General features: G+C 52.5%; 1 protein-coding gene across 4 annotated transcripts in view; it reads right to left on the bottom strand.

Annotated features, from left to right (window-relative positions):
* The window catches only part of TSPAN18 (tetraspanin 18), a 204,125-nt gene extending 191,690 nt beyond the window's left edge, over positions 1-12,435 (bottom strand). For 2 of the 4 annotated variants that reach the window (XM_008960305.5, XM_063608153.1), the window contains exon 1: positions 12,129-12,435. The gene's annotated coding sequence lies outside the window, so the exon portion shown is untranslated. The remainder of the gene's footprint in view (positions 1-12,128) is intronic. The other 2 variants (XM_008960303.5, XM_008960304.5) reach the window with 1 other exon arrangement.
* Positions 12,436-14,191: the final 1,756 nt, after the last annotated feature.

Below are 14,191 nucleotides of genomic sequence, written 5' to 3'. Positions count from 1 at the left end.
TAACCAGCATGGTCTCGAGCTCCTAACCTCAAGTGATCTGCCCGCCTCAGCCTCCCAAAGTGCTGGGATTAACAGGCATGAGCCACCGCACCCAGCCAGACGTGATTATTTTCAAAGAGCAGTTAACTCCTGGAAAATCCAAAAAAAAAGATACGGAGAGAGGGAAACCCTGGAATCAAGAAACCCCCCTCACTTCCTGGGATATTTGACTACCTTCCCACCCTGTTGCGGCCTCCACCTCCCTCACAGCCTAGGTGCAGAAGTAAAGGTCCCCATTCCCTTGTAGTTTTGGCAGCTGCCACCAAACGAGGGATTCAAGGCTGGATGGGAGCAAAGGGCCAGGAGAGAAGTCACCAAGACCCCTGGATCCTGATTTCCTCCCCACCCTGCTGTTAAGAAACAAACCAGCTCCAAAAGGGAAGACCATGAGGATCTGCAGAGGAGCAGAGCCAGGAAACAGACCATCTGGCGGTGGAGTGCAGGCTCCAGGTTCGGACTACCTGGGTTTTACACTCCTATACTTGTTCAGCAGCTAGGTGACCTTGGGCAAGTAACTTAACCTCTCTGTGCCCTGGTTTCCTCAACCATAAAATAGGGATAGAGTACTGAATTAGAAGATGTCAGCGGCTGAATTGTGCTTCCTGCACACTCATATTTAAGCCCTAACCCCTAGCACTTTGGAATGTGAATGTTTTGGCAATTAAGTTATAATGAGGCCTTAAAGGGTCCTAATCCAATCTGACTGGTATTCTTAGAAGAGGAGCTCTGGACACACAGGAGACACCAGGGAAAGGCTGTGTGAGGACACGGTGAGAAAGTGGCCATCCGCAAGCCAAGGAGAGAGACGTCAGAAGAAACCAAACCTGCCAACACCATGGTCATGGACTTCCAGCCTCTAAAACTGGAGAAACAAATATTACATGAATTAATTTATGTAATCCTCACAACTCATAAGTTATGTGTTATATTTAGTCCCATTTTATGATGGGAAAATGAGGCACAGAGAGGTTGAGGAGCTTGTCCAAGGCTGCAGAGCAGGTACGTGATAAAGCTGGGGATCCAGCCGGGGGGGCTCCAGCCAGGTGGGCTCCAGCGTTCCCACTGTAAAAAACTCTTCTATTGGTGGATGAAATCTGATTTGTGAGGGCCTGGCACCCTGCAAGTAATCAACACATATTAGCTGTGATCATCTACAAGCCAAAGAACACGGAGGATTACCAGTAACCACCAGAACAACCTAAAAAAGACTGGCTTGCAGAGGAGAAAATGGAGAGAAGGCAAGAGAATTTCTCAGGCACCTTCTGAGACCCTACCAGGTGCCTGGGATACAAGGAGGAACAGACAGGCACTGCCGCTGCCTTCCTGGGCTTACACCAAAGTGGAGGAAATAAATGTTAAAAAAAAAATTACACAGAGAAGTGAACAATCATCCAAGAGTGACAAAACACCACTAAGGAGAGGACTGTGGAGCCATCTGAGCCTACAGATGGGAAATTTGGCCCATTAGGAAGTCAAGGAGGACTTCCTGGAGGAGGTAATGCAGGGGCTGGGATCCAAAGGATGAGGAGGAGTCAGGTAACTAAAGAGGGAGGAAAAAGCAGTCCAGGGGAGGAAGATCACAAAGATTCGTTCATGAAGGTAGGGGCGAGAGAAGAAAACAAGCGGCAGATGGGCTGGAGAAGAGGGAGTGAGGCTTGCGTGGGGAGGGGGCAGAGGTCACATGAAAGCCCTTTGAACACAACAGAGAATCCATCGAAGGGTTTTAAGCAAGGCGGCTAACATGACCACATTACACAACAGATGTTTTCCTAACTAAGTGTGTAAGCTGAACTTCTGTATTTCTTTTTAAGGCAGAAGGAAGCAGTGGGAACTTCAGAGTTAACTTGTCTATAAATTGAATGCAGACTTTCAAATCCAGCTGGCATTTTCATAGATCGGGCTCCCTAAAATGAGGTACGCCTATTGATTTATCACACTGGAGAAGGGTGGGCCTCTCTGGTGTGCTGGAGACGTCAGGGAGTGCCTCTGGTGGCTGTGTCATGGGAGAAACCTCACATTCTGAAAGTGATCTTCCCACTCAGCCACCACGACCTGCTTCCTGCGGTGACCACAATCTTCCCAGACCCCCTTCTCAGCTTCTCCTCATCCTCCAACCCAGCTTGTCCTTTGGGTCCATGAGGTGGCCTTTCTGTCCTGGATGCCCTGAGCATTTTCATGGCATTCTACGGCTCCCTTTGGGCTTTGGTGCTATGGCCTCCCCATGCCCCCACATAAGAGGGGCTTAGGGGCAGAGGCCTTGGTACATAGCAAGGAGGGATGGAATCCCAAAGAAGCTATAGCTAAGAATCTACCCATTCAATCATCCATTTCCTCATTCATTCAGCATGTGAGCATCTGTTCAACCCCAGGCACTGAGCTCCACGCTGCAGGCTCCATGGAAAACCAAACAGAAACATCTCTGCCCTCACTCTATGGAGGAAAACAGATGACAAATAAAATATTTAAAGTAATCCTAACATTCATTGAATACTTTTCATGTACCACATTCCATCCCAAGAGATACATTTATGCATTTTAATCAAACCCTATGAGTTCAAATGGAGTCAGAGAGAATTTAAGTGATTTGTCAAAGATCAAACAAAGGTCATAGTGTGAGGCTGAACTGGCATTTGAACCCAGGCGCTGTGTTCAGAATGTGTCCTAACCCTCCACAGCAGGTTGCCTCCCCTGCTTCCTTGCACCCAGATGAGGCTGCATATCAGAGTCCTCCAGCCTCCACAGCTAAACTCCCAGACCCTTCCGGGCCCGGAGGGAAGGGCTCTGGAGCTGAGAGTCATCTACTGAGCCTCCCAGGGACCCCCCCCCATTCAGATGCCCAGACACTCTCCTGGGGAGAGAAGCCCAAATTGCAAAAGTCACCACGACTTCTGATGCTAAAATGGAACCCAGGAAAAACATCAAGCAAGAAAAATCCATCTCAACTGATATTCTCAACTTGCGAGGAGACGGAGCTGGCAGGCAACTCCAGAAAGGCGAGTTGAAAGAATGCAAATGGTGCCTTTCATTCGGTCAACTCAAACAATTATTTCTAGAAAACATTGTAGCTCCAACTGGTTGTAATTTCTATATGCTGATGTTTCCTGGGAGACATCCCATCTAGGGAGCAAAGATGAATAACACAACTGGCAAACACTTAGCTGCGGACAGAGTGTGTTTTGACACAGACATTCACCTCCTTTGATGCTGACGACTAGGCTATGAGGTAGGTATATAAACCTACTGTAATAGTAAGAGGAATGAAATGTATAGAGAGTAATTTACCAGTCACTTACTAGTTGTATAGGTGTATGAACTTGGGCAAATTACTTAACCTTTTTGCGCTGACTTCTTTGACAGTAAATAGAGCAATGATACTACCACCTCTATGGGTTGATCTGTGTACCCCAAAACGATATGTTGACAGCCTAACCCCTGGCTGTCAGGAACTTCGCAGATATAATCAGGTTAAGAGGAGGTCATGGCTGGGCGCTGGTGGCTCACGCCTGTAATCCCAGCACTTTGGGAGGCCGAGGCGGGCAGATCATGAGGTCAGGAGATCGAGACCATCCTGGCTAACACAGTGAAACCCGTCTCTACTAAAAAATACAAAAAAATTAGCCAGGCGTGGTGGTGGGCACCTGTAGTCCCAACTACTCGGGAGGCTGAGGCAGGAGAATGGTGTGAACCCAGGAGGCGGAGCTTGCAGTGAGCAGAGATCGCCACTGCGCTCCAGCCTGGGTGACAGAGCGAGACTCCGTCTAAAAAAAAAAAAAAAAGAGGAGGTCATTAGGGTGGACCCTAATCCAACATGACTGGTGTCCCTATAAGAAGAGGAGAGGCAGACACACAGGAAGAATGTCATGTGATGATGGAGGGAGGCATCTACCAGCCAAAGAACACAGAGGGTTGCCAGTAACCACCAGAAGCTAGGAAGAGGCAAAGAGGACCTTTCCCTAGAGCCCTCAGACAGAGCATGTTCCTGCCAACACCTTGTCTGCAGGCTTTTAGCTTCCAGAACTGTGAGAATAAGTTTCTGTTGTTTTAAGCCATCTAGTTTATGGTGCTGTCATGGCTGCCGCAGGAAACCAATAAGCCGCCTCAAAGGGCTATGGAGCTGCCTCAGAGCTGCTGCCCTGCACCACAGAAGCTGAGGTCTGGATGCAGGAGTGAGCGAGGTGTCTGAGGGCCCCAAGGTGCCACAGTCACAGCCTTCCCTGGCCTCCGTGCCTGAGTCAGCATAAATCCAGCTGCAGGGGAAGGCTACACTCTTCAATGACCCCAGGAACAAGTGTTCACTATGCTCAGGAGAAGAATGCGCATCTCAGAACCCTGTCTTCAGAGACCATCCTCTTCCTAACCGCAGGCCCCTCCACTCCCCGTGTCCAGCCTGCCCAGCTCTTCTCCACAGGGACCATGGAGGGTGGTGTTTCTGTTTTGACTGGAGAAATGCCTCATTCCCCAAGGGCTAAGACACCAACCAATGAGCAAGTTCCCTGGGCCTGCCCTGCTGGGGGAGCCCTAAATGTCAGGCAGCAGGTGGCCCAGTGCACTTGGCCCACTAGAGCACGCTGCAATCTGTCCCCCCAGAAGGAGAGGCAGCAACACACGGTGGGGTGGGAGAGCCTCTCTCAGCAACACCCCCAGCCCTGAACCCACTGTGGGAGTTAGACATGAAAAGGTGGGCCTAAATCCAAGACCCAGGGCTCCAAATTCTTGTCCCGTTTCAAATGGAAGCCATATTAGTTCAACACAAGAGTCCAGCCCAAGGCTAATGGGAAGGGAAGTGGGTACCTCTCCTTCCAACGACCAGGAGTCCAAGCACGTGTGCCCACTTCTAGCATCTCCCCAGGCACTGTTCCCTTGCCAAGGGCAGCTCTTCCTCTTCCTCAAGGGGGAGAGAAGGGGTGCAAACACGACACCTACTATGTGCCAGGCACTTGACTCGCTTTTTAGCTTTCCTATATTCTTGCCATTTTGCAGAGGAGAAAACTGAGACAGGCTGAGAGAGATGAACAAGTGTTAAGTAGAGCAGTCAGGATTTGAACCTAGGTCTGGACATCTTACTATCCACAGAAAAGCAGACCTGGAAAGCCTCCTAGGGCCCCATCTTAGTCCGTGTGTGTTGCTACAAAGGAGTATACAAGGCTGGGTAATTTATAAAGGAAGAGGGTTTTTTTGGCTCATGGTTCTGCAGGTGCCAGCATGTGCTTCTGGAGAGGGCCTCAGGCTGCTTCCACTCAGGGCAGAAGGTGAAGGGGCGCTGGCATGTGCAGAGATCACGTGGTGAGAGGCAAAGCAAGAGAGAGGGGAGGGAGGAGCCAGGCTCTTTAACAATCAGCTCTCCTGGGAACTGATAGCATGAGAATTCACTTGAAGAAGGGCACCAGGCCACTCATGAGGGATCCGCCCCCATGACCCAAACACCACCCCCACAACCTCCAACAGTGGAGATCAAATTTCAACATGAGATTTGGAGGGTCAAACAAACCAAACTATAGCAGGACCCTCCGCTTCCCTGCCCACTCTCACAAGGACACAATGGGCCAGCATGGGGGTACACAGGTGGATGGGAGCTGTAGGTAGCAGCACCAGGTGTGCCTTGGAGGGGTACCCCGAAGCTTGGCTGCACGGCAATTCCCAAAGCGGCCCAAATGTGGGTCCCAAATTCTTATGGCTCTCCCTATGAATACCTAAGACTCTGGCTTGTCTCACCTCAAGGCCAGACCCTTCTCCGTTAGTTTCCAGATAGTTCCTGCAACCTCCCCTCCTCACCATCCATAAAATGAATACAGATACTCTACCCTATTGAGGAATGCAGGGAGGAGACAGGAGCAGAAGTAGGTTCTGAAAGATCCTGGGAGACATGCTGGAAAAAGTTCTCAGAGCAGTAAATTTCAGTAAGCCAAAGGAAGTCATGGGAGAACTGGGCTGAAGATCCAGGGCCTGGCTTATAGTGCCCTTGCCATGCGTGGACTCACCTCCCTCTGGTATGTTATAGGCACAATATGATCTGCCCAGAAATAATCTCAATAGACACAGTCTGTAATCTACAAAGAGCAATGTACATCGGGGATTATTAGGGAAAGGAAGCTTCTATGTGTTAACAACCAGCAACATACCAGCTCTATACTAGAAGCTTTAAATGCATCATCTCAATTGATCCTTAAAGCACTCTACTAGGGTAAATGTAAATGCAGAGACTTAGTGCTCATCAAATATCCATGTACTTCCTTACATTCTCAGCCTCCCTGGGGGCTGGTTTGGGGCCAGATGACAGTTCTGACCAAGGTGCTGGAGGTGAAGTGATGTGTGTCACCTCCTGGCCAAAGCAATTGAGTATTAGTGTGGCTTTCCCTTCTCCCTCTTCCCCATCTGCAGTAACTTTGGATGCCACATGCTTTAGAAGGGGCAGTTACAAAGATGGTGGAGTCATCATCTTTGGAGCCTGGGTCCCTGAGTGACCGTGTGGAACAGAGACCCATATTAGACAAGTAATGTGATCAGGAGTTAATCATTTTGTTAAGCCACTGAGATTTTAGAGTCATCTGTGGTTGCTGTTATTCTGATTTTCACAGATAAGGAAGCCAAGGCCACACAGCCAGTAAATTGCAGAATCGGGATTCAAATTTCAGATCTGTGACTCCAATATGCATCCTCTTTCCATTACAACCTTTTGTTGCTTAATAAGATCATTCCCCCCTCTAACCCCTCCATAAGCAGCCATGTCCCAAAAAACTCTTACTCATCACTGTCCCCAAAATGCCTGAGTAATCCATGCAGGACAAAAACGGAATCTCATAAGGTGCCCTGAGCCTGCGAGATTATCAAAGGTGGGGAGGAGGGGGCTTGATTCAGTCTAAGAGATATCATTCCTGGGGCTTTTCGGCTCACAGGAGGTTTTGATACATGAGGAAATATAACACAGTGGTTTAGCACACAGGATAAGAGAATCAGATCAACCGAGGATCAAATCTCAATCCCACCACTTACTCTGAATTCTTCCTGAGCCTTCACTCTCTAATCCTCAGAATGGGGGCAGTATCCAAACCATCCTTGTAGGCGGAGACAGGATGAAGTATTGTCAAGCACCTGGCGGATGGCAGCATTCCCCAAGTGTCTGCCCCATGATAATCATCTCTGAGATATCTCAGAGCAGCAGCCTTGCTGGAACAAGATGAGGCAGAGGCCCAGCCTGGCCTGTCCCCTCCCAAGCCGCTGGAAGAGGCTGCCCCGGCCAGCATGGCCAATAAGGTCCAAAGCTTTAGACCACGGACCGGGCCCAGCCCACATCCTTGGAGCAGACCATGGGCAGAACACAAAAAGGGATTCAGGGCCAGCCAGACATAAAGCAACACAACAGAAGAACCAGATTATTTATCTTAAAGTCGAAAGTGTCTTCTAGAAAGATGGCTTTTTATTTGGGTGACTCTGGGAGAGGCTGATCAGCTTAAACACATTATCTGCACATATGGTTTTCATACCACGGTGAAGGGTGGGAAACAAAGGGTGGAAGGGAAAGGACAGGCAAATGCTAGCTGATGAAATATCATCCCTCAACTGCCAGGAGCCAGGATATTGTCAGTGACGTCAAATTGGGCTTCTTGCCATGGGGACGGGGCTACCATGAGCCTAGTCACAAGATTCAGGAGTCCCTCAATGAGGCAGAGAAAGGAAGAAAAGAACCAAAAAAGCAACTTATTCACCCTTACCTTCTACCCCAAAGACAGATTTTCTCTCTCTCGCTCTCTCTCTCTCTCTCTCTCTCACACACACACACACACACACACACACAATCCAGAAAACTAGAAAGGACCAAAGTTAATCCCTCCCATTTTACAATAATAGTAATAATGATAATCATGACAATGATGATGATAGTGAACACTTAATGAGCACTTACTATATGCCAGGCATTATGCTAAATGTTTTACTAGTTTTATCTCAAAGACTATCCACAACAATCTGATGGGGTATTACTAGTTCCATTTTACAAATCAGGAAATGGAGGCACCAGGGGTTGAATGGTCTAAGGTCACACAACTGATATGAAGTTATGATAAAGCTAACAGGCAAATCCAGGCAGTTTAACCACCACGCACTGCTGCCTCTAAAGAAATAGAGAAACCGAGGCTCAGAGAGAGGCTGTGACTCACACAAGGCCACATCGCTCCATCTGTAACAGTATCAGGGCTAGAACACCAGTCTCCTAATGCCTGGTTCAGCTACCTTTCTGCTCCATCCTGTTGCCTTTTGTACACACTTGCCCACCACCAGTGAACATGTTTTTGCTCATCTCCAAGTTGTTGAATTCACTAATTAAGCCAGCAGTCTTGGGTGCAGACCAGGGGCAAGAGCTGGATCTTAAGACAACAAGTACCCAGATGAAAGACCAGCCCTGCCAGCTGCAAACACAGGCTCACCATCTTACTCTCCCATTCTTTATAAAAAGTGTTTCAAACGCCAAGGGCAGTGGCTCACGCCTGTAATCTCAGCACTTTGGGAGGCCGAGGCAGGTGAATCACGATGTCAGGAGTTTGAGACCAGCCTGACCAACATGGTGAAACCTGTCTCTACTAAAAATTCAAAAAAAATTAGCCAGGCATGGTGGCACACACCTGTAATCCCAGCTACTTGGGAGGCTGAGGCAGGAGAATCGCTTGAACTCGGGAGGCAGAGGTTGCAGTGAGCCAAGATCGCACCACTGCACTCCAGCCTGGGCGACAGAGCAAGACTGTCTCTCAAAAAAAAAAAAGAAAAAGTGTTTCATGATCCACCCCCACTCCCTCAGATGGAGTGCTAATGCAGGTCCAGGGTGCCAGCCCGGGTGGCAGGAGGAGCCCAAGCTGGTACATTTGCTCAATGGCATCAGGTGGTAGAAACGCCTGATCAATGGGCGTCATCTGCTCAGTGGGACCAGAGTGCTGGTTTCCAAGGCCCCCTCCCTGTGCTGCACCCCAGCTGAGCATGAACAAATGTTCCTGATTTTCCCTCTCAATGGCTGATGAAATACACCAGAAAAGCAGCCCTCTGGAAAGGGAGAGGTCCCTCAAACCTGCACCCCAGGAACTGAAAGGGCTCTTCCCAAGAAGAGTGGGGAGCGAGCCTGCAGACTAACATGGGGCTCCCAGCAGGGACTGGTTACAGACATTCCCCTCTCTACCCAAAACTGCAGGGCACTTTGTCCTTCAGCTCTGATGGCAGGAGCTGGTTTCTGAATCTGCTGCATTCACTCAACGCAGGATTTCGCTGTGTACAGGCGGGCAGAGAGAGGCAAGCCAGCCCGGAGAGGCACCTTCCACTGAATGGAAGGCGGAAGGAATGGAGCAGGGCTGCCCAGCCCCCTAAAAGGTTAGACTCTCCTGCTCTAAGTTGCAAGATGGCTCAGAATCTCCTCAGCCAACATATTCATTTTACAGACTGAGGAAGCAAGCTCAAGAGGGGAAATAACTTGCCCAAGGCCACACGGATGACTCAGAAGAGCTAGATTTCAAATCTGCTATTTTCCCTCTTCCTGGCACCCCCTCCCACACATCCTTGAATTAATCCTGTGTCCCTACCCAGCACCCTGCCCTCCAACACACCCCTCAGACCATTACAATCTCATTTTTTAAAGGACAGAGGGTTCCTTCCTGGACTCAGCCCAAGGTGTCCTAAACCCAACCCCAAGGTATCCTAAACCCAACTAACTTCGGCTTCTAGAAAGTGTCCTGGAGCTTTCAATGATGTGCTACCATTTCAGCCTGGGGTTGGGTAAAAGCACCACATATACTGGCTGTTTGAATGGGTTTGGGGACAAGGGAGACAAGGAAACAGAGTGCCCAAGACTTGAAATGTTGCTAAATCAGAGATCTTGGAGTTTGCCTGGGAGAAGACCGAGCCCACACAAGATACTTTAAGCCCAAACACAGACTTTAGTAGCCCTTGGGGACCTTCAATTCCCTCTCCAATTCAGGAAAAGTGGGGTGGGGGTAGGGAGAAGAGGGGAGGGACAGAACACGGGAAACGCTGGCCTTCTAGGGGCCCCATGCTCCCAGGCAGGTTCCAAGGCAGGGCTGGTCCATGCAGGCTTCCCTCCACAGAAAAACAAGAGTCACTAAAAGCAAAACACAACAAAAAAAACTTCTTTTGTTTTCCAGCCCCCTGGAATGTCTTAAAGACCTATCCAGAGACAGCAGGCTTCTCCACCCTTTCCTTTCTCTCCTCTCTCCTCCTCCTCTTCTATTCAAAATAAAAATCATGCTGATCTGTCTTTATGGCAACTTTGTCCTGGAGCATTTCAGTAGCATCCAACAAAAACATGTGGCAGACTACATTGAACAGAGGAACCTCATCTCTTTCAGGGACCCCCATTTCCCCCACCTTTGTAAGGGACATTAAGGACATGGGAGCAGGAGGGGGGCTGCCCAAGGAGCACAGGTTACCAGCTAAGAGAAAGATGAAAACTTCTACCAACCACAATGAGGCCACGGCACAATCTATGATTTGCTCCTTTGCACTCACTTGGGGTGATGGAAGGAGGGAGGGAACTGGAGAGAAAGATGAGGCAATAGTCCCTCCAATGTCCCTTCAATGTTAGCCCCGCACATGACAAAGATGACAGTCCTCACAGATGCCAGCAGCCGTCGACTTCCCAAGGCACAGACACACAGACTCAACATACAGGGACCCTGAGGCCAGATAACTGGGACCCAGGGCAGATTTCCACCAATAATTGTGAAATGACCAGAAGAATGTGGCCTAGAGACCACAGACCCAGGGGATGAGGGTGGGGGCCAGGGCTCGTTGACTGCTGAGAAATTTAACACTTCTGCCTGGACTGCTGAAGTCTTTAAGGCCCCATCCCCCACCGCCCGCCCTGTGCCTCCCAGTTTACTTGTGCCCAGAGAGAGGATACCCCAAGACCCCCATCCTGCCTTCACCAGACAGGGATTCGACCAGATCCAGGAAACAAAGGTGCAACTTTTACAAAAAGGGTGCATGCATTTTGGGGTTTGGGTTTCTGCAACTCCAAAAACCGTCAAAAAGTTAATTCCCCAACCCACTCTCTCTGCACCAATTCGCAGTTGTAGTTTCTTACGTCTTTTTCTGGGGGTAAATTTCTTACTCATCCATTTGCCCTGCCAGCCTTCCCGAGAAAAATCACATCCTGACTCCCAGCCTTTCCAGCCCACGGCGCAGTTATAACTGTGAACCTTTCGCCTCACTCTTGGTCCCGCTCCCCCGTCTGGCTAGTGTAGGGCGGGCTCCTCGGGGCGGGACCCCGCGTAAGTTGGGTGTCTGTGGTCCCTGCGTCCTGGATGTCGGCGCAGTTGCCTCGCAGGAGCCAGAACGCGCTTCCTGCGGGCGAGGGCCGGGGCAGTGCGCCCCCTGGCGGGAGCCCAGTCACCTCACTCCAGCAGGACCCGGAGCCGGAGCGATCCCACCCGAGCCGAGCACCCTCCCAACTGGCTCCCACTGCCCCCTAAATCTGGACGTGCCCGAGCCTCCCACCCACCCAGCACCCCATGGAGTCTCCACTTCCCCAAACCGCACATACCTAAGGAATAAGGGGGGTCCTGGAGGAACGCGTGGCGCCTCCGCCCCGCCCCGCTGCCAGGGACCCCAAAGGCAGCCCGCCCTCCATGCAGCTGCCGGGCCCCACAGCCCTCCCGGCCCCGATCGCCGCTCCCAGTCCCTGGTCCCTCACTGTCTTACCGGGTGGCGTGGCGAGCAGCCCCTTTCCGGGCGCAGCCCTGGCCGAAACCCCGAACCTTGTAACCACACCTGCCACCCCGCGCCGTTCTCCAGAAGCCCCCACTCCTCCACCCGGAGCATTGGGAGCCCACCGGCTCTGCACCTGTCCTGGGCGCAGCCCCCGGCCCTCAGCGGACTCCGGGCAGGCACCGGGTGGAGACCTTCCCCGGCCCCCCAGCCCCCGCGTGCTAGTTTGAGTGGAACTTGGTTGCCGGGCTTCCGTCCTGGGATCCCTACTCCACCCCAATTCCCCGCCGCGTCCAGCAGCACCCCCGGGGCGGCGCGCGGGGGTGTCCCCAGGTCCCCGGGGGCGCGGCGGCGGCGTGTGGAGGGCACGGAGGTGCGGAGCCCCATACCTTCCAGCGGCGGCGGCCGGACCCCGCGCCAACTCCCGCCGGCGGCCGGGGGGAAACTTTCCTGGTCGGAGGGGCGCGCTCGCAACTTGCCCGGCGCCGGCTGCCTTCCCGGCGGTGGCGGCGCGTCCGGGGACCCGCAGCGCGAGGCGGCGGCGCTCGCTCGGGGCTCGGGGCCGGGACCGGGGCTGGGGCTGGGGCTCGGGCGGCCTCGCGCGGCTCCGCGGTGGATCGCTCGACGCTACGTCCGCCCCGCAGCCTGGAGCCCCGCGACGCCGGCAGCAGCTGCACGCCCGCCAGCCCGCCGGCCCCACCTCCGCCGCCGTCCGTCCCTCCCCTCCCCCGCCCTCCCTCCCCCTCCCCAAACCTCCGCCCCTCCCGGCTCCAGACGCCGTTGCTGCCGAGAAGCGCGTCTCCTCTGCGGGCTGCCCCTCGCCTCCCGCCAGCCTCCGCCTCCTCCTCCAGCCCCGCGTCCAGGCCTTGTCTGGGGGTCCCTGGGCCCACCCTCTGCCCATCTCCCCTTCCTCCGCCTCCGACCACCTCCCGCTCTGCTCGCGGGCCCTCGCTGCGTCTGAATTCGGAAGATCGTTGCGGGAGTGGGGAGAGGGGCATGCTGGACCCGAAGTGTTTATTCCAGGGGAACTTTCAGCTGACCCCGGGGCCCAAACGCAGGGGTTGGGGTGAGATCCTCGGTCCCGATCGGGCTCCTGGGCTTCCCGCTGCCGGGGGAAGTACCTGTTGAAAGCCTGGGGAACTCACCCTCCTCTGACTTGCAGATAAGAAAGGGGACTTCCAGCATGGAGGGGCCTGACCCCAGGTCAGATGCAAATGACTTGATTGCAAGGGGCCAGATCTGTGTCTCCGGCCTCAGGGCTGAGGTTCTTGCGGGGCTGGGGAGCTTATCTTTTTCTTCTCTGTACTGCTGCCACAGCAGCACTGCCTCCCAACCCCTGACATGACTTGCCTGAGACTTTTCACCTCTGAGCCTCCTCTAAACAACTACCCGACCCTGCCCCAGACAAAACGGACAAGCAAGCAGATCAAAGCTGACAGCCCAAGTGAAAGTACTGATGACAGGGGCTCGGGTTGCCCACTCCTCTTCCCTTGGCAACTCTGTTTTGAGTCCCAGCTTGAAGCTTCCACACCCCATCCCCGTGGGCCGTGGGCATTCAAGCACACATCAGCTCTGCAGGAGGCCCCTTGGCCAGCTGATTCTCACTAAGGGGTGACTGATAGGAAGGAGTTGACCCTACTCCTGTCTTGTATATGGATGTTGGTAGTCAGGCCACTGGGCAGAGTTTGGGGGGAGGGGGATCTTCTTGTTTTGTTTTTGTTTTGTTTTTGAGACAAGGTCTCGCTCTGCTGACCAGGCTGGACAAGCCTGGTCAACAAGCACAGCTCACTGTAGCCCGACCTCCTGCACGGCTTACTGTAGGCTCGACCTCCTGGGCTCAAGCAATCCAATACTTCCAACTCAGCCCTCTCCAGTAGCTGGGACCAGAGGCATGCGCCATCATGCCTGGCTAATGTTTTCTGTTGTTTTTGGGGTGTGTGTGTGTGTGTGTGTGTGTGTGTGTGTGTGTGTTTTGTAGAACTGGACTCTTACCATGTTGCCCAGGCTGGTCTCCAATTTCTGGCCTCAAGTGATCCTCCCACCTCAGTCTCCCAGAGTGCTGAGATGACAGACGTAGCCACTGCACCCAGCCACCAGCCAGAGTTTTGAGAGGCAGGAAGTGGCTGCCTTTCCTTGCCCACATTCCAGGAAATGGATTCGTCCCTGTAAGGGGATGTCCCTGTAAGGACTTCAGGGATGTCTGGTCCTTTCAAGAACTTCACCGCGTCACCGGGACTCTTAGAGTAGGCACGTGGCTGGAAGAAAAATCCCTGGATCCGTGGTTTCAAAGGGACCCAGAGTGAGCAAAGCTTCACCCAAGGGGAGGAAGTCCCTAATGGTGGAATTTCTATAAGAGGAGGACAAGGAGAAGGGCTCCACATTCACCCTTCAGCTGCCAAAACAGAATGGAGGGTGGAGGCTGAACACCCCGCAGGCCCTGCACTTGTGGAAT

The sequence above is a fragment of the Pan paniscus genome, chromosome 9 (genome assembly GCF_029289425.2).
Source record: "Pan paniscus chromosome 9, NHGRI_mPanPan1-v2.0_pri, whole genome shotgun sequence".
Lineage (NCBI taxonomy): Eukaryota > Metazoa > Chordata > Mammalia > Primates > Hominidae > Pan > Pan paniscus.
Note: the sequence above shows the minus strand (reverse complement) of the source record. Positions and strands in the feature narration are given on the sequence as shown.